Source organism: Rhinoderma darwinii, chromosome 5 (assembly GCF_050947455.1).
Source record: "Rhinoderma darwinii isolate aRhiDar2 chromosome 5, aRhiDar2.hap1, whole genome shotgun sequence".
Lineage (NCBI taxonomy): Eukaryota > Metazoa > Chordata > Amphibia > Anura > Rhinodermatidae > Rhinoderma > Rhinoderma darwinii.
The window spans coordinates 212,339,657-212,360,267 of NC_134691.1; the positions used below are offsets into that span (position 1 = coordinate 212,339,657).

Here is a 20,611-nt window from a genome sequence, read left to right on the forward strand (position 1 = left end):
ACTCTGGCCAGGATGCCAGCGATATTAGTTCAACAGCAGATATTCTGCTGTACACCACGGAAGCATGCTCGCATAGATATCAGCGGCATGCTTCACTACGGGACTCTGAGTTACTATAAGCACCTAACTCCTCCCCCTATCCTCGGCAGCACTCTCCGAACCAGCCAATCACACTCATCCCCCAAATTCGTGACGCCTGTCCATGTGACTCCCAGGCCGTCAGCTGACATACCCGGAAGCAACATCGACCGCATCAAAACGAACGCGCAGGCGCAGTGGAAGGCCGCAGACGCATCGCCCATGCTGCACAAGAACTAACCTTGATTCAGGAAGGAGTCTAACGATATTGAAAATTTGGATAAGTATTGCGGATCAGCTCAAGCCCGCAACTGGACTACCATTGATAAAGCACCTTCCTTGTAAATACATATTGTATAGATGAATGAACGATATAATGTCTACCACACTTCGGAGTTTTTGAAACACCTGCTGAAAAGGACATGCCTGTTAACAAAAAAATGCAATTTGCTGTGTAAAGACCTGACACAGCGGCCATATATCTGGCTGCCTTGAAAGGATAACAGACGATAAAAATACATATTTAAATAAAACAGGCATAATTTGTCTGCTTGTTTAAACCTTCTGGTTGTACACACGCCAATCTATAAATCCATTGGGCTTCTTTACGCAGAATGAGGTTGTCCCAATCCCCTCCCCGTTTAGGAGGCCTTATAAGTTCAATTGCCTGAAATTTCAAACATTCTGCTCTGCCTTGATGTTTTACATGTACGTGTTTGGATATAGGAGTGTCTCTCGAATGAACAATATCTCCAACATGCTCTCTGATCCTGCGCCGAAACTGCCGCACCGTTTTGCCCACACAATTCAGTGGACATGGGCATGTTATCAAGTAGACCACCCCTGCGGTTTTACAATTGACAGTCTCGAATATCGTACTCCACCTTCGTGGCAACACTTTTGAATTTATTGCCTCTCTGGATGAAATCACAAGCTTTGCAACTGCCACATCTGTGTGTACCCGGTATCTGCCTGTCCAGCCATGTTCCTTTTTGTATAATGGGGTCAAAACACCTCTGCATGACCCTATCCCTAATGTTTTTACCTCTACGGAACGTGACTGAGGGCCATTGTGTGATCTGATCTACCAAGTCTGCATCAGCACTCAGAAATACGCCAGTACCTTTTCAAAATTTGCATAATTTCACATTGTTTGGAATCATAAGTGCCTATGAGTCTCGTGACTCTTTCCTCTTTGTTTTCTAGGGACAAGAAGACTCTGCCTATCTGCATCCCTCGCTCCCTCATAGGCCTTCCTGATTACCCCCATGGGGAAGCCTCTATTCTTCAATCTATTTGTGAGGTCCTGCGCCTGTCTCTCAAAATCGTCCATCGAGCTAAAGTTCCGGCGTACTCTCATGAACTGGCCTCTGGGAATACCTCGTTTGAGGGGATAAGGGTGACAACTGTTCCATTGGAGGAAACTATTGGTTGCTGTTTCCTTACGGTGTACTTTAGTACGTATTGTACCTTCCGCTGTTTTGATGATTTTAAGATCTAAAAAAGACAGTTCCTGATTACTGATTTCACATGTGAACCTTAGCCCTAGATCGTTTATATTAAGGGCTGCTACAAAGCTATTAAATTCCTCCACTGTTGAATTCCAAAACAGCAACACGTCATCAATATATCTGATCCAGATCCCTATTGATGAAGTCCACTTGGCGAAACTATCCCCAAAAACAATTGTCTGTTCCCACCAGCCAAGAAATAAATTTGCATAGGTGGGAGCAGTAGGACTCCCCATTGCTGTACCACGTTGCTGGGGAAAAATCCGGTCTTCAAAGATAAATACATTTTTTTCTAGCACAAAATGTAGTAATTGCAAAACGAGCTGGTTATGAGCCACAAATTGAGTACCTCTGCATCTAAGGAAATATTCTACCGCATCACAACCAAGTCTATGTGGAATAGAAGAATACAAAGCCTCTACATCCAGGCTGGCCAATAGGGTATTGTGTTCCAGTGTGATACCCTCAATTTGTTTCAAGACATCCATAGTATCACGTACATATGATGTGAGGCCCAGTACAAACGGACGCAACACCTGGTCTATATATGTGCTCACGTTCTGGGTTAGGTTATTGATGCCTGAAACAATAGGTCTACCACGTAAGGGGGGGATACCCTTTGTGGATTTTGGGCAGGCTATAGAAACATGCCATGATGGGAAATTGTGGAAACAAGAAATTAAATTCACTAGCACTGATCAAAGACCTGCTTTTTGCATCACACAAAATGCCCAAAAGCTCCTTTTTGAACAGTGCTGTGGGATTGTCTTTTAAGATGGTATAACAGTCAGGATTAAGCAAAATGTCCTCACACATTCTCTTATAGTCTTCCCTGCTCATAACCACGATGTTCCCACCCTTATCGGATGCTTTTAGAACGATATTTCGTCTTTTTTCCAAAGTGGTAAGAGCTAACCGTTCAGACCAAGACAAGTTGTTATCAATGCCCCTCATATCCTGACTCAAAGCCTTAATCTCATCTCCCACCATGTCAACAAATAAATCCACATTAGTGAAATCTCCTATTGGCGGCAACTTCCTACTTTTAGTTTTTAAATTGGTAAAGGGGCCTAGTCCTGGGGCTCTACTTGATTCCTCAAGCAACCCTTCCAAGGCTTCTAGGCCTTCCAAATCAGATTCTTCTAAACCCATTTCCATACATTTTTTCCGGTTGTGATGTTTACATTTTTTTAGCCTGGACGATCCCCCGAGGCCGAGAGAGGGTACCGGAGCACCTTCCAACCAAGACCAAGGCAGTACTGATACGAATAAACAGCACTACACTTGATCTCAGCCAGAAGGTCGAGAAGCGATAACCTGAAAGTGGCGCGTGTTGGCAGAGCCCGGCCAATACTGCTGTTAACCCCTTGCAGCGATTCAGCCTACTCCTAGGCACCTCCGTGGGGCCCTGCTGGCTCACACAAGCAGCCAGGCGGGAGGTGAAAAAAGGCTGAAGAGGAAGCAAGACATGCTTTGCTTCTTTTGCTTGCACCACAATGCTGTGCAGAAAGTGGAGGAATCTACATAAAAACGCCTTCCTGGCAACGCCCAAATGCCCTCCTGCCGTGCAGACAAACGCTGGCGGCAGCAGCAGCAAGTGCATGCCCAAAGCCACCCCTTCTCCCTTCACGCCTTCAATCACCTGCAATACAGTGCCTGCTGACCAACACTGCCTGGGCCCAGGCTTGTCTGTCTGAGGTCCCATTATGATGTCATAGGGCTTGCTCTCACTGCTTAGGGCCCCCACTATGACACGCGCAAAGTTCAGTCAGAACCTTATACTAGACGTTGCTGCTCAGTCAGTCACTCAGTGTTGCCTTGGAGGGCAACACAGCAACATGTGCCCGTTTTGCTCGCACAGTAACATGTGCCCGTGTTGCCTGGACAGCTAGCTGCCTCCAGGAGGCCACAAGAGGGAGACAGGGGACTGCTAAATGGCAAATAGGTATCCTCCTCAAACTTTATTGACATCTTCTTGTCCTTCTTCCTCCTCCTCCTCCTACAACCTCCATCCTTGCACAGTTTGTTAGTCTTCCTTCCAGGTAACATAGTAACAAATCCAAATTGGTGGTGTCTTTGTAGGCGAGGGAGGGTTTGTTGCAACTTCAAATCTTACTTCTTTCAAATGTAGGAAGGCGAGCTCATTCCATCACATGCATCTAGTGCACACAAGTCCATTGTGGCGACTTCAATGGCTGCTTGCTGTTCCCCTACTCAACTCCACTATTTCATTATTCCACTACTTGACTGTAGTGCTGGCTGCATCAATCAGTGGCTGTGGGCTGGCTGGCTGGCTCAGGTGCAGCTCTTTAACTTACCTAGGAGGAGGGAGAGAGGAAAAGGAAGGTGAATGAGCTGTTCCAAATTGAAATGCAGGAAACACACACCCAACACAAAAGGGGGCAATCTATTCATCAAGTCATTTAATAAATTAGGTCATTATCACACATTACTAAACATGCTTTGTATCAAGGCATTGTACAACAGGCTTTAAAATAATGGGATTAAAGGAGAGATCCAATCTGAAAGAAACAAACTATGGCAAAAGCAAAAAGCACTTTTCACATCTGATTTTAGTCACTGGTTTAGGAAAGGGTGGACCAGTCCTGGAGATACTGGAAACCAGGTCAATGCGTGGAGTGGACAGAGCAAGCTCTATTTCCATCTCCCTGTTCTAAAAATCTATGGTCCCCAGATAGGGGATGTATCAGATATTAAACTGATAAGAACAGATTTTTTTTATTTTTAGGTACACCTTTATTTTTCACTTAAAAAACATTTACAATACATTCTTTTAGGCCTCATTCACACGACGGGGTCCGAGTGTCGGCCAGGAAAATCGGCCGTTTTTGGCATCCGATTTGATTCCATCCCGGGCCGTGTTGCCGTTTTTACCGGCCGATTTGGACCTGATTTGCATCCGTTTTTTTCCCTGACCGTTTTTTAATCGGATGAATTTCATTTGCCAATTGTTTTTTTGAGTCAACCCGCTATAAACACACCCAGTAAGGTCACATGATTGCCAGTCAACCTTTTTCACTTGCAGAGTATAGAGAGCTTTGTCTGAATCCCTCAGCTGCATTTAATTGGTTTCAGGGTTTTTCTCTACTATTTATGAGTTGCTAACATGTCCTCAGAAGATTTGAACCGTGTGCTGCTGCTTTGGCTGATTTCTCTGCGATTTGGACAGCAATTGGAAACGTTGACGGAAGAACCAAGTTGGAAGCGTCGGCGGTACTGGGTTCACCCCATTGTGTCTCAGCGTTCCTGGAAGGGACACTTCCACACTCTTTACCAGGACCTGCGACAGCACCCGGAGAAATTTCATGCATTCTGCCGGATGTCCATCCCTACGTTTGACAGGCTACTGGAGTTGCTGCGGTCTGGTCTCACCCTCCAGGAGACCAACATGAGGCGTTGTATTTCTGCTGAAGAACGGCTCATCGTGACTTTGAGGTATGCAAATAACCCTATTCTTGCTTTAAATAATGCCCCTTATTTCCCCCCTCCACAGTATGTCTTCTTTAGTAAGCCACACATAATGCCACCACACACTGGAATGTCCCTCACAGCATAATGCCCCTTTAGTGCCCACCACACACTATAATGCCACCTTTACCCTCCCTTCACAGTATAATGTTCCCCCCAAACAGTATATTGTCCCCTTTAGTGCACACTATGCAGTGTAATGGGTCCTTTAGTGCCTTACTCCCCCCAAGTGCCCCTCACAGAGCAGACAGTATTTTGTAATATCCATGTCCTTTTTTTTTTTTTCCCAACAGATACCTTGCAACCGGCAACACTTTTGCTTCCCTGCACTTTGAATTCCTTTTGGGGATTTCCACCATCGCAGGGATCATCCCTTCCACCTGCCGGCTCATCTGGATTACCCTCAAGGATATTGTGATGGCTGCACCCTCCCCAGAAGTCTGGCTTCAGATCGCTGATGGTTTTCAGGAAGCTGCACAGTTTCCTAACTGTATAGGGGCACTGGACGGAAAACACATCAGTGTTAAGAAACCGCCGAACTCTGGCTCCCATTTCTACAATTATAAGCAGTTTTTCTCAGTGGTGTTGTTGGCCTTGGCTGACAGCAATTACCGGTTTGTGATTGTGGATATTGGAGCCTATGGGAGCACTGCGGATGCTGGCATCTTCAGGGCTTCCAGAATGTGTCAGCGTCTTCTTAACAACCAGTTGTCCCTACCTGAAGCACGTCCCCTTCCCGGGTCTTCTGGACCAGCTGTCCCATTTGTCATTGTGGAAGATGAGGGATTTGGACTTTCACGGCATGTGATGCGTCCTTTTCCCAGACGAGGATTGGACACCCGGAGGCGTATCTTCAATTACCGTCTCACCAGGGCCCGTCGTTATGTCGAATGCGCTTTTGGTATCCTTGCCAACAAGTGGAGGGTGTTTCTTTCTCCTATTCAGATGAAGCCAGATAATGTGGACTTAATTATACAAGCCTGTGTCATTCTTCACAACTTCGTCCGCATTCACGATGCCACCTTTGACATAGACGTGGAGCATCAGTTTCCCGCTTCTAATGTACCTTTCGATCACACACCTCATGGAAGACCAGGATCATCAGGCCTGGCAATTCGGGACTTGTATGCAGAATTTTTCTTGAGCCCGGAGGGTTCTGTTCCTTGGCAGCAGGAACACATCTGATTCTGTTGTGTAATGTTTGGGTCATTACCTTTTCTTCTATATGTTTAGTTAGTTAGTTATTTAGTTAGTTAAATGTTAGGTAGTTTAGGGACTCACAAGATAATGGGGACTCTTGACGTCGGCTTGTGAGCCAAAATTGTGTTATTTTAGTTTTCTATTTAATAAATATTATAATTAAAATCCATAGTGGACTACATTTTTATTAATGTTTTTGATTGGTTTACATAATATTGAAAAGTTGGGCAAAGATAAACCAATACCTCATTTCTGAATTGTGTGCATAGAACTAATATTGGTGAAGTGTTTGTGTATGTTTACTGAAAGTATAGCTAAACATTTGACAAGCTTCTGACATGTCATAGTGACATGTCAGAAGTTTGAATTGGTGGGAGTCCGAGCACTGTGACCCCCACCAATTGCTAGAACTAAGCAGCTTAAGCAATCGTGTGAGCGCTCAGCCGCTCCGTGCCTGTTCAGCTGTTTCCGGAAATAAATGTATCAGTGTGCGGACTCAATAGAAAGTCTATGAGCCTGTACTCCGATACATCGTCTTTCTGGAAAAAGCTGAACAGAAACGAAGCAGCTGAGTGCTCACACGAGCGTTTCAGCTGCTTCATTCGAGCGATTGGTGGGGGTCTCCGTGCTCAGACCCCCACCAATCCAAACTTCTGACATGTCACTATGACATGTCTGAAGTTTGTGGATCGTTTAGCTGCACTTTAACGACTAAACTGTGTGTCCAAAAGTCTGTCAACTATTCCATAGACACATACATTGTTTTATGGTCACACACAGGAATTTGTAGGATATTCATCCATACGATTGACTCAAATTCCTGTCGAAACTTCTGTGTAACCATAATTATCAATGTATATTTCTACCATGGTATTTGTAAAGGACTTTGAGGAGTCCCTCTGTCTCTGAATACTTCACAAGTTACACAATGATAATTAAAAGTAATATTTTAAAAAAAAGCAAACATCTTATGGGTGGCTTGCTACTACTATGTTATCTCGACACAGAGAAATCAAAATTCCTCTGTGTGAAGAAAGTAATGTCACACTCCAAGTTTAATTGCAAAAACAAAGACAAGTTTTCAGTTACATGAAACAAATTTTATTCAACAGGTTAACAAAAAATAAAGTGCAAATGCGCCAACATGGCGCAATAGAGAAATATAACCAAAAACAAAAATGTAACTTTATTGTGAGGGCCCTCCACCTCAAGCATTAGGGTATGTTCACACGACAGCGTAAATTACGGAGCGTCATTGCCAGAATCCGGCTTGGATTTCAGTCGTCTTCGAGGCGTAATTCCGGGAGCGTTTTTTTTCGGTCCGTCATTTGGCGCGTTTTTGTGCGCGTTTACTCAGGCGTAAAACACGCGCGTAAAACGACGCGTTTTTTGGGCATGCTCCAATGGGAGGCCAAATCCCACCCACTAGGGGCTGTGCTTGTATTCCAGGCCTATAAAAATGCGCCACCCACATCCCCAACTTCCCTTTTGCAATTACTGGTTGTTTGTGGGTGGAAAATGAATCCAAGCATCTTAGCAGGGCCATCCCAGCTTGACCAGCAGGGCGAAGAACATAGAGAAAGGCGCATTAGAGTGCGGCGCCGCCATATGGGCCTGTTGATGCACATTTTGCTGAACGTCATGCGCCGAAGAAGGATTCGCCAGGTAGGTTGGGGCAAGAATGGATTGTGTTCCAAATGAGTTCTAAATATACGCTGTTGCATATTCTAATGGACCATATGGTCACACTTTGTTTCCCAGGCACATGAAAGTCGGCGCAGATATTGGGTACACCCCATAAATGTGTTGCGCACAGAAAGGGGACACATTGGGCAGCTTTATGAGGAGCTAAGAGGGTGAGTTTGTTTAGCGTTGTTTTTTAGACCAGTACATAGATTATATATTTCCCCAAACCTCCCTTGCTAATGCTTGTTTGAGGTACAATTGTGCGGCCAGGTGTGTTGCATGAGCCTGCAATTGCTGCAGCAGACAGCGTTTCTCATTACAACCTCACATGTGTATCCAGTTTGGCCGAATTTGTTCACTTACACCACTGTCTCTGAGTCTACATATGTTGGGCCTCTAGTTGACCTCTAATTTATGTAAACCTGCGTACATTGATATGTCCTTTTCTGTGGAATACAGCTGGTGCCTACATGTGTGTCATGTTGTCATCAATCAGGCGTTTATGTTGCACATGCTATGTTCTATTATTTGCCTTTTTACAACTCTCTTTGTAATGCAACCTTAGTTCTCTATGTTGTTCCCTTTTGCGTCTCAGGATGTATTTTATATTGTGTCTGTCTCAACAGGTTTCCAGAAAAGTTCTATGCTTTTGTGCGGATGTCAATCCCTGCTTTTGACAGGCTGGCTGAAATTCTAGGGCCCCACCTTACGAGGCAGGATACCACTATGCGTGCGTCCATTCCACCTGTTGAGAGGCTGCTGATCACGTTGCGGTGTGTTTGTATATGTTTGAGGGCTTGTTTTACACATTGTGCTGGATTTTAGGTTAGGACTGGGCTGGCAACTCATGTGTGGTTTACTAATGGGTTTGCTAGAGTAATGTCATGTTGTTGTACCTTGTAAGGAATTTTGTCTATTTTTTTTTGTTTTTTTTCCAGATTTCTTGCAACAGGGGAGAGTTATTCATCCCTGCACCTGCAATTCCGTGTTGGCAAATCCACCATCAGTGGAATTGTCAGGTGCACATGCAGGGTGATCTGGCAGTATTTGCAGCCCATTGCGATGCCCAGTCCGACTCGTGAGATTTGGTTGCAGGTAGCAGCAGGCTTTCAATCTGTGGCCAATTTCCCCAATTGCATAGGCGCCGTCGACGGTAAGCACGTACGTGTGCAGCAGCCACCTCGGTCAGGATCACATTACTTCAACTACAAGAAGTATTTTTCAGTGGTCCTGATGGCGGTGGCTGATGCATCGTACAAGTTTGTTGCTATTGACGTCGGCGCATATGGAAGCACTGGGGACTCCCGGGCGCTACTGACATCAACTTTAGGGAGACACATACTGACAGATCAGGTAACTCTACCTCCTCCCCAACCTCTTCCTGGTACCACGCACCCAGTCCCCTTCGTTCTGGTATCGGATGAGGCTTTTCCACTGATGCCGAACCTGCTGCGCCCATACCCACGGAGGAGACTAGATGCCCGGAAGAGAGTCTTCAATGAGAGGCTGAGCCGGGCACGACACTTCGTGGAGTGCACCTTTGGGATCATGGTTAGTAAGTAGAGGGTCTTTACCTGTGCACTTCAGTTGGATGCGTCCACAGTTGATGGGGTCATTAAAGCTGCCTGTGTTCTTCACAACTATGTTCGGGATCAGGAGCATGGTGACGTGGAGGTGGAGACACAGACAGCTTTCCGTGACCCCCACATCCACTGGAATTTAGGCAGACCATCCAACCGTGGAGTACAGGTGAGAGATGCCTTCACTGACTACTTCATGAGTCCCGAAGGTGCAGTGTCCTGGCAGGATTCCAGCCGCAGTGAGCAGCAGCCCATCCAGGAGTAGTGGAAAGAACATGTTTCGGATTTGGTCAAGAAAAGTGGGGATACGGATCACAGATACACCCCCCTTATGAGACACTATGTGTTGGAGCAATGTGGTATGGGGGAAGGCACGTTCAAACGCCTGGAACCTGCCAACTGTTGGTAGAGACAATCTGCAGTAATGGTGGAGATATCCAAACACCTCCAAAAATGTGTGTTGGCAAGTCAGAAGATAATGTTAGTTGTCTTGCTTTTTCCATGTGTCCGTTTGTGTTTATCCCAATGTTGTGGGTTGTGATATTAAAAATTTACAGCCAATCAAACTATCAACATCTTTTACTTTGAAGCTGGGTTACATATTGAGCAATTACATCATTGCCTTAAATGCTCCTTCAATCATGGCAACAACATTTTGTTACATCACAAAACTTAAAAACATGAACTCAACATGAGTGGGACACAACATAAGGGAAGGGGCTACATTTGGGTGAAACGGGGAGGAGAGTCATAATTTGAAGGGCCAGGATAATGGAGTGGGAAATGTTGGGGATACATCTGGCTATAGCCACTGGTGGCGTATTGGGAGGGTGGGTAAGGGAACCTAGGTTCCATGACCTGGGATACAGCAGAGGAAATGGCTGAGGAGGGTGGGGGCTGTGGTGTCTCCGTCTGGGTGGAGACACTGATGGGTCGTGGGCTCAGGGGCATTGGGACGGATGGCTACCTCCCGCCAGTGGCCCGATGGAGGTTGTATACCAGCTCCTCCAGGGGTGGGAGTGGGGCTGCGATCTCAAAGGCTGCCCCCGCGGCTAGAGTGTAGGCCATGTAGGAGTGGCAAATATGGCGTTGCAACTGGCGGCAGCGAGATGCAACGGCGTAGCCAAAAAAATCGTACTCATCATCGCCGTCGACCCGCCGGATAAAGGACATGGCGTTGGACTCAACTTCCAGTTGGCGTTCCATTGTCCGGAGGGTCCTCTGAGATCGGTGTCGTGTGGGAGGAGAGTGGATGGGTGGCAGAGGGGTTGGGTTGGCAACTGGCACCTGGCTGGCAGTAGGTGGGGCAGGGTTTCGATCGCCCACTTCGGAGGACGGAGAGAAGGCACATGGTTCCGCCTCCGATGCCGAATCGTGCTCCGCTTCCGCAGGTGCCTGCCAAGAGGTGGAAGGAGTAGGATCCCTGTCCCTCAGAGGCTGGTCCTGTTGTGCAGGGGTATCCTCCTGCGTCGGGGGCTGAACATTGCCCGAGGATCTGATAACGTTAAAGGAGAATATCAAATATTTGTGCAGCACACATGTCTCTCATCCTTTCTTTTTAAATTGCTGAACAATACCTAGCCCTCAACCACTATGCCTACCCTTGCGCTGCAATACAGCATTAAACAACACGTAGTGGTTTACAAATGGATGTAAAAACTTACTGGCGGAGTGCCCTGTTGGGCAGGAGGAACATCAGCTGCTCGTGGTACGGGCATTGTGACCCGTGTGGCGGAGATGAGCCACTCCTCTCTGCTTTCCTCATGTCCCGCATGAACCGGTCCCGGACACTCTTCCAGCGGGTCTGGAGGTCTTTCTCTGCAACAAATAGGCAACAGGAACTCAGGACCCCAAGATCACATTATTCGTTTAAAGTCAATGTACCCTTTGTCTGTAGTTTATGAATAAAGTTACGTGTGGGTTCAAACAAACACAGCTAAGATGTGTGTATTTTAGATGTGAAAATTTACTTGCTCCTTTACTTTAGCCTGTCATCAGAAAAACATTGCTGGGCCGAGACACACCATTTCCCTGTATAAACCCCAAACAACATGATTCTATTGAACTACATGGACACATGACAGACACTCACCAATTTCGCTCTGCTCCTTATTGGACCGCCTTACCCAGTCGGGGTACAGCGCCACGCAAATCTCCTCCCAGCAGTCCTGTCTCAGGGCCCGATTTGAATAGCCTGGCACCTGCTTATTCCAGAGATTGCTGCGTGCCTCCACCTTTATAACATACCAAGGCAAATTAAAACCAAACATAAATGACTAATCAAACTGTAAAAGAACGTGCATTACCTGTGTGACAGATGGCTTAGTTTATGCAGTGCCAGAAAATAAGAACACACACGGTAATCTTTTGGGTGAATCCAAAAATCACATGACCAAATTCACTGCTAATCTAAGTACGGTGGTTACTTCATCAAGTAAAGTGTGTAATGCTACCCGCGGGGGTTGGAGATGCAAGGAAATGCAAGCCAGGGGGGATTGTGTGGTGGGGACCCATTGCTGTGCTCCAAACACACAGCAACCATCCGCAAGTGAAAATTGCAAAATCACACATAAAGAGCACATGTGCGGCACACCTTCCAACACACCATAAAATGAGATTCAAATATGTGGCGCACATTGTTGAAAAAATGTGCCTACACAGAGCAAACAACAAGAAAGCAATGTGGCCAGCTTTAACATTGAGGAGTTTTAAACAGAGAGAGTGGACAGTTTGTTAGTTAAAAACCGCTACACATGCGCTGTGCGGTCTGTGCGCAATTGCATGTGCAGTTGTTGCTACCCAAATGGCATGTTCCACAAGCCAAGTTCAACAGTACATACATTGCATTGGGTATGTGTAGATTGTGGGCATGTATGTTAAAAAGATACACAGATTCACAAAACACATGACAGAAAATGAGAACACAGGGCCTAGACACATGCTTGCACCTGCATAGTGTCTTCAGTGTACAAGTAAATCCCCCCCCCCCCCCCCTTAAACACAATCCAAGCAACATTATGCCTATCATTTTGTACTTACTTCGGAGATTAGGGCATCCACGTCGATGTGCATCCTCCTGTACGTGGGGGGTACCATGCTGAAGCAGTCAAATCAGGGGTTTTTATTACCTAGCTTAAAAATGACTAAAATGGCCTTTGAAAATGGCTGCATTGGCAACACCCCTTGGGGGAGGGCTTTTGAAGGTTGGGGCGTTAATTCGGAGCGTAATTTCGCGCGTAATTCCATCCGTAACGCCCCAAATTACGCGCACAAGGGGCATCCAAAACGGCTGAAACACTTTTCAGCAGATAACATTGGCTTCAATGGGGTTACGGCGCGCCGAATACGCCCCAAGAAGTGACAGGTCACTTCTTTGACGCGGGCATCTATTTACGCGCCGTTATTTGACAGCGGCGCGTAAATGAACGCCTCGTGTGAACAGACAAGCGTCAGCCCATTGCTTTCAATGGGCAGATGTTTGTCAACGCATTCAAGACGTAATTTCGGGCGTAATTCAACGCGTAAAACGCCTGAATTACGTCCGTAATTAGTGTGTGTGCACATACCCTTAATGTCCTGGCTCAAAAGATTCAGAAAAGTGGTGGATGAGCTGGATGATGGCCTAGCTTGAGTGAAGCCAGGGGCAGACGATGGCACCACCATTGTAAATGCCGGCATGGAGGTTGCAGTAAACGGGTGGCAATTGGGAGGTCCACTGACATGTCCGCTGTAGTTACCTGGGACATGCTGGCCATAAGAATGGGCTGCAGAATAGCCAGGATGGACAGAAGTGGAAGAAGGTTGCATGTACCGGTCCTGGCTGAACAATCTTTGGGAGGAATCCCAAGGGGCAGGAGGTGCTGCTGGTGCTGGGCCAAATAAGGCTTCATCAGAAATGTTGCTGCAGGCCTGTATTGCCCTCACAATTGGAAGAGGATTATTAGGCGGTGTAAACAAATCAATGACGGCTAACATTGGAGTTTGGGGCTGTACCGCGATATCGACTGGGGTGGTTGTATGCTGCTATATACTGGGGGGCTGTATGGTGTGATCTGCAGGGGGAGCAGTATGGTGCTATCCTCTGGGGGGGCTGTGTGGCGGAATCTACAAGGAAGCACTATGTATAAGGGGGATTGTGTGGCACCCACGGCAGGGTGCGGCCCCAGCCTAAACGTTGCTATGGGTCACAGTCTTTCCTAGTTACGTCCCTGCATTCCACACACTATAACGACCAAAAGTAAGATGCTAACAACCAAAATGTACTAAAATTTAAGTTAACATGATTACGCAAAATACTATTCTAGAACTACTTACGTCCGCAGATCCAGGACTGCTTCCCTTGACTTCTGTCTTCTTGAGCACTCCTCCGGGTACATGTGCCGGGCAATCTCCTCCCACGCCGCATCCTTGCGGTACCGATCATGGTACAAATCACTCCGGCTGTCCCATATGGCTACGTGATCCTGCACCAGCCAATGAGGCGCTCTACTTCTATGTATCGAGGCATATCTGTAGCAAGTAAACGGGGAAAATTCAGGTGGGGGGGACACAGGCAGGTACTGTCTCACTTTATCACTAGGGATAGTCCATATCTATATATAATGCCACACACTGCACCTCTGCATATTTTGGAAAAGTGCACCATGAAGGTAATGCCCCACCAAACAGTATAAGCAACACCCCGCTCTACCTCCAGTAGATAGTGCCTCTGTAGCTCCCTGAAGGAGCGGAATTCCGTGTGATCGGGGATTCCGCTCCTGGACAGGGGACATAGTAAAACGAATAAAGAAAAAGAATGAACATTATTACTAATGGGAAGAAAATATAAAAAAGGGCATAATGAAATTGTTATGGTTGGTAGACATGGCATGAACAGATTTTCTTTGTAGTTAATGAGGAAATAAACACATATTCCATATAAACAGACGCCTTTTGACATTCCTGTGCTTGATAGACCTGGAATTAACAGGATCTATGTGTAGTTTATTCCATAGAAACAAATACGTAATTATTTTCATGTGCTTTATAGATCTGGAATGAATAGGATATAAATGAAGTTTATAGTGGAATGAACACATATTCCATAGCAACAGATGCCTAATTAAACTACATATAGATACTGTTCATTCCAGGTCTATCAAGCACAGGAATTTCCAAAAACATCTGTTTATATGGAGTTTGTGTTTATTTCCTCCTCACCTCCATCTGTTCATGCCATGTCTACCTAGCATAAAAAAAATCATTATGCCCTTTTTTAGATTATCATCACATTACTAATGTTCATTCTTTTACTTCATTAGTTTTCAACATTCTTTAGTAGGTCCCCCTGGACAGAGCGCTTGACGTCTCTGTCCATATCTGGATAGGGACATCAGGGGCAACTCCTGAAGTGGAATCTCCATGTGGTCGGTGATTCCACTTCAGGAGTTTCCCCTGATGACACTGTCCATAGATGGACAGAGACATCAAGCCCTCTGTCCAGGAGCGGAATCCCCGAACACACGGGGATTCCGCTCCTTCAGGGAGCTAAAGTGGGGCTAGCACATAGAGCATGGACGAAGCTACAGCAGTAGCAGCCGCTACTAGCGACGCCATCGGCCATGGTAGGTGTCGCCGCTAGCAGCTGCTATTGCTGTAGCAACGCCTGAAGAAGCGCCAGGGCGGAAGGAAGGGAGTCATCACTGCGCCCCCTTCCACCGACTGTACACAACAGCCGTGACACACTGTACCCCTGCACATAGCAGGGACCTCGCTACAGCAGTACCCCCACAGTTTACCTCCAGAATACAGGGCTTCTTCTCAATGGGATACACTCCTCCTCCTCACATGCACTATGCGCTGTGAGGAGGAGGAGAGAGTGCGCAAGTCACGGTAGACCCGGCCATCACTCGGAACACATTCCGGTGATGGCCGTGTATTACCCGGCCCCATAGACTTCTATGGGGGCCGGGCACCCGGCCGAAAATAGGGCATGTCCTATTTTTTGACGGACGGTTTTCCCGGCCGTCAAAAAATCGGTCGTGTGAATAGCCCCATTAGGGGGTCTATTATTCCTAATGCAGCCGCGTGCCGGCCGATTTATGAACGGCCGGCATCCGGCCGGGAAACCCTGTCGTGTGAATCCCGCCTTACAGAGTACCAAATATCAACATTCCATTTTCTTGCAAGGACAGCATTTCTCTTTTTGTCTAATACATAATATAAATATAAGTCACTCAATGCAATTGATAAAACATCATTTACTGATAAAAAGTCAAATTTAAATAAGCCAATATTCCTAGCTTTCCATAGAGCTAACTTTGTGCAGTTTATTGCCTTCCATGCCATTTCTTTATTTTCTTTTGCAGGGCATTCCAGCCACCCATATAACCCAGCTTCATATGAAGTCCTTTAAACCGGTTATATTCTTTAGAAGCGGGAAAAACTTCTTCCATAATTTTTTGGCAAAAGGACAGGTCCAAAGCATATGCCTTACAGTCTCATCGTCCAGGCACCTGTCTCTTGGACATTTGGCTGATCTTACAAGTCCTCTATGGTGCTGGAATGCCCGGCACAGAAGGCATTGATGCGCACAGCTCCAAACTAGGTCCTTCTGTTGGTTACAAAGAAAAGAAGCGTTAATAATTTTCCATATTATTTTAGTTTTCTTTTCATTAAAACCACTGATTGCACAAAGACCTGTCTGAATTCTAAAATTATTTAAAACCCTCCTGCAATCCTTCAGCTCCTCATTTGGCTTATTTTTTAAATTAAATGTAATAATAATTTTTTCTAAGATTTTATAATTTTTTGGTACCTCAAAATTATATGGGCAAGTTAAAACAAGGTTAAACCATTTACATTTTCTCATCAAAAGTCCCAAGTTAAAACGTACAAAGAACGACCAATAATGTTCCTTAAAAAGAGCGTTAAAACAGAAGCTAAAAAACCTAATATGTAAAAATGCACTAAAATTAGGAAAATCTTTGCCTCCTTTCTTTTTAGGCTTAAAAACTACCGTATATGTCGGCGTATAAGACGACCCCCAACTTTTACCCTTAAAATATAGAATTTAAGATATACTCACCATTTCGTGCAGGAGCGCTTCACTATGGCCATCGGCGGCAGGACCCAGGACTCTGTCTCTTTGAACTCGCGCATGCGCAGATAGGCTGCTTCATCGTGCGAGATCTGAGAGGCAGGGAATGAGAGGAAAGGGCGGGCCAGAGGATCTTACAGAGATGTTCCCTGGCGGCTAATACCGGCTTCCCTCAGATCCGTGGCGGATTCCGTGCATCCCGGGAGCCTGTGTACCGAACTGCAGGCTCCCAAGGTAACACACAACCTGTGTGTAGACAATATGTAGACTAGGGATGTCACGATACCAGAATTTGGACTTCGATACTGATACTTCGTTTAGTATTGCGATTTCGATACCAATTTTGATACTTTTGCCAACAGTAATAAAAAAAAAAATCTTCCGTTTTCTGATGTGAGGCGCGACGTGTGATGAATTTTGAACGCGCCTCACATTAATAGTAATTAATCCCATCATGTTTCTCAGTCATATTGGGTTAATGTGCGAGGTACATGATGGGGTTAATTACTATTAATGTGAGGAACATGGAGGGTAAATTCATCGCACCTCGCGCCTCACATTAATAAGTGAATGAAAGCCGTGTTTATTTCATTTTTTTTACAGCGTACACATCATAAATGATGCAAAAACATTGTTGTCCGCGCCATTACTGAATGTGTGTATTTTATGTATTGAGACTTATTTTAATGTTTATTGTAAAAAAGGTGAAGGTGTATTTTTTTAAAAATTTAACAATACTTTGTTTTTACTTTATTTTTAAACTTTAATGTACTGACGTATATCAGATATGTGCCAGTACATTAGCCTGTGGACAGATAGCACACAGGCAGTTGTTAGGACATACTTGGGTATGTCCTAACAACATGAAATATGGTAAGACAGCCCTGGGGTCCGTCAATAGACCCTGGGCTGTCTGCCCATATATGGTATGGCCCTCGATCGCGTCAGAGGAATTCCCTGTGACGCGATCCAGGGGCATCCCCCCTTCTCACTTTCCCCTGAATGCTGCAGTCAGCTGTGATCGCAGCATTCAGGGGAATAACGGCGGAGATGAGCGGTTTCTCTGATCTCCGCCGGGGGCTGCGGCTGTGTAATACAGCCAATGCCCCGCTCCTGACAGGAAGTGCGCGCGCGGTCAGCATGAGGTGATGCGGCCGGCGCTGCACTAATGAGCGGCAGTTCAGGCACTGAAGACAGAACATGGGGGTGTTTTGTAGCGCGCCCGCCATGTTCTGTCTCCAGTGCCGCCGCTCATTAGTGCAGCGCTGGCCGCATTGCATCATCCTGACCCCGCGAACTTATCATGACTCAGGAGCGGGGCTGTGGCTGCATTACACAGCCGCAGCCCCGCTCTCATAGTCATGTGTACTATACTGAGCTGTGCGGCTGCAACGTGCATCCCTAATGTAGACAATATCCGGCATATAAGACGACCCCACACTTTTGACATTTTTTTAATGGTGTTAAAGTCGTCTTGTACGCCGATATATACGGTATATCTCTTTTCAACTTTTCCATTTTAGCGCTCCAAAAAAATGTGAAGCATGCCTTAGTAATTTTACTCAACATTTTCTGGCTTGGAGGGAAAACTAAACTCAAGAATAGCAGCAGTGGTAGGATCACCATCTTAATTATTAACATTTTCCCTTCCATCGTTAGGTTTCTCAGTTTCCACATAGACTTTCTGATTCACTTTTTGGGCTACAATATCCCAGCTATTTTACCCATTATTTTGGTAATTAAAATTTACCCCTAAAACATCAATGGATTCAACTACAGGTATATTTATGTCTTCAATTTCTAGCTCCCCAATCTTTAAAATACTACATTTATTAAGATTTATCTTAAAACCAGAACCTTTACAGTAAAAATAGATTTCTCTAAGCGTCTGCCTGAGTGATCGGGCATCGCTGCAGAATACCGTCACATCGTCCATGTAGCTTAAAACTTTTACCTCTAGACCTCTACCTCCAGGCAGGGGTTCACCACGTATCTGCTTGTTCCTCCTTATTGCACACAGTAGCGGCTCAAAAGCGCATATAAAAAGCAAAGTGGAGAGGGGAAAAACTTGCTTTACCCCAGATTTTAAAAACACATCCTTTTGTTTTAAAACCATTGACTAAAATGTTACTGGTACAGTGATCATAAAACGCTCTTAAAAAGGATAAAAACTCATTAGGTATTCCCATTTTTGCAAGTACTTTAAAAATAAACTGATGTGAAACTCGATCGAAGGCCTTTTCAAAATCTATTGTTAATATAGCCATCTTTCTCTTCCTGCTTTTTGTAATATCTATTACATCTTTTACCAGGTTTAAATTTTCCCACATACTACGACCCGGTATCCCACATACCTGGTTTTCGTGAATTATTTTATCTATGATCTCTTTCAACCTATTTGCATAAACCTTCGCCATGATTTTGTAGTCAGTGTTTATAATGGGTCTCCATTTCTTAAGATCTCGCTTATCACCTTTCTTAAAAAGTATAACCCCTTCACCTTTCTTCTAGGAAGTTGGTAAAATCTTCGAAAAAAGTGCCGAAATATCCTCTTTTAAAACATCATTAAAAAGTCGTATAAAATTCTATTGGGATACCATCTGCCCCTGGAACTTTGCCTTATTTAAAACTTTTAATTGTCTCAAGAACTTCTCCTTCAGTTAGGACTCGGCTTAACACCTGCTGAGACCTGAGATCCAGTACATTTTTTATTTCATTTAAGGTATCGCGCATAAAATTAATCTATTTTCTTATCATTAAAGAGATCTGAATAAAACATGTGCACCTTTTCTAGGATGTTCTCTGTATTTGTTTCTCCCTCCAATTCATCTATTAGAGTACGTTTCACATTTTTCTTTTAAAAAAAATACCTGGTACACTTTTCATTATTTTCAATGTGCTTTACTAAAATAATCTCTTTCCCTTTTTGTTCTAAGGCGTAGGTTATCTCTTTTTTTCCACTTTCCAACTCCTCCTCCACCTCTACCCCCACACTTCTGAGTTTGAACAAGGCTTGTATCTGCATGTTTAATTTATTAAAAACCTATTTTTTCCTTTGCTTTCTGTACTCCAGCTGAAATGAAAAAAAATTTAATTTGGTTTTCATGTTATCCCACCATAGGCTCATTTGCATATTTAACTTTCTTTCTCTTTTACATTTTTCATATAAAATTTTGAACTTCTCTACAATCTCTGGATCTTCCAGGAGTGTCGTGTTCAATTTCCATGAGTTTTTTTTCTGCTTCACTCCCCCTGAAAGAGAACACTCAAAGGACAAAAGTTTATGGTCTGAAAAGACATTTGATTCCACCCTACATTCATTCTACTGGCTTTAAATGGCTTGAGGAGAAAATAAAATCTATTCGAGAACTAGTGTTTACATTACTCCATGTGGCTCCTTCCACTTCAGGTAAGTTTTTGTTGCATATTTTAAACACATCAGACATATTAAAATCCATTACTAAATTTTTCGATAAAACCGAAGATTTATCATAAAAACTAGAGCTAAAGCTGCCTGAGTATACCGTTTTCCTCCTTTAAAAATACAGTTAAAATCGCCAGCTAAAATCAAGGGATAGGAATTATTAATAAATAACGACAAAGTCTCCAGCATTTCTATGCGGGTGCTTTTCACAGTTGAACCATAAAAATTTATGAGCTGCATTTTTTTTCCATCTATTGTTATTTTAACTAGTAGAATTCTTCCAGGCTTGATTTCTTGTACACAATCTATAATCACATCTCCTTTAAAAAGGATTTCCACACCTGCCGCTCTTGATTCATTTGAGCCTGACCAGACTTTTTAGTATTTCTTGTAGTCTAGGCAGTGAGGTATCCCACACTCCTGCAGAAAAAAGCAAGATGCAGTAAACAAAGAAAGGTAGTTAAAAGTGACTACTCTACTAGTTCTAGTTTTTATCCCTCTCACATTGAGAGAGACACCTTTTATTACAGTCCCCATGGTTTTAGGTCATGAGTTCACCAAAGCT

At 44.6% G+C, this 20,611-nt stretch overlaps 1 non-coding gene across 1 annotated transcript; it reads right to left on the reverse strand.

Moving 5' to 3' along the window:
- Positions 1-4,179: 4,179 nt before the first annotated feature.
- On the reverse strand, positions 4,180-4,368 carry LOC142654451 (U2 spliceosomal RNA). Its single transcript, XR_012849054.1, has one exon. It is a non-coding gene; the product is annotated as a U2 spliceosomal RNA (small nuclear RNA).
- Positions 4,369-20,611: the final 16,243 nt, after the last annotated feature.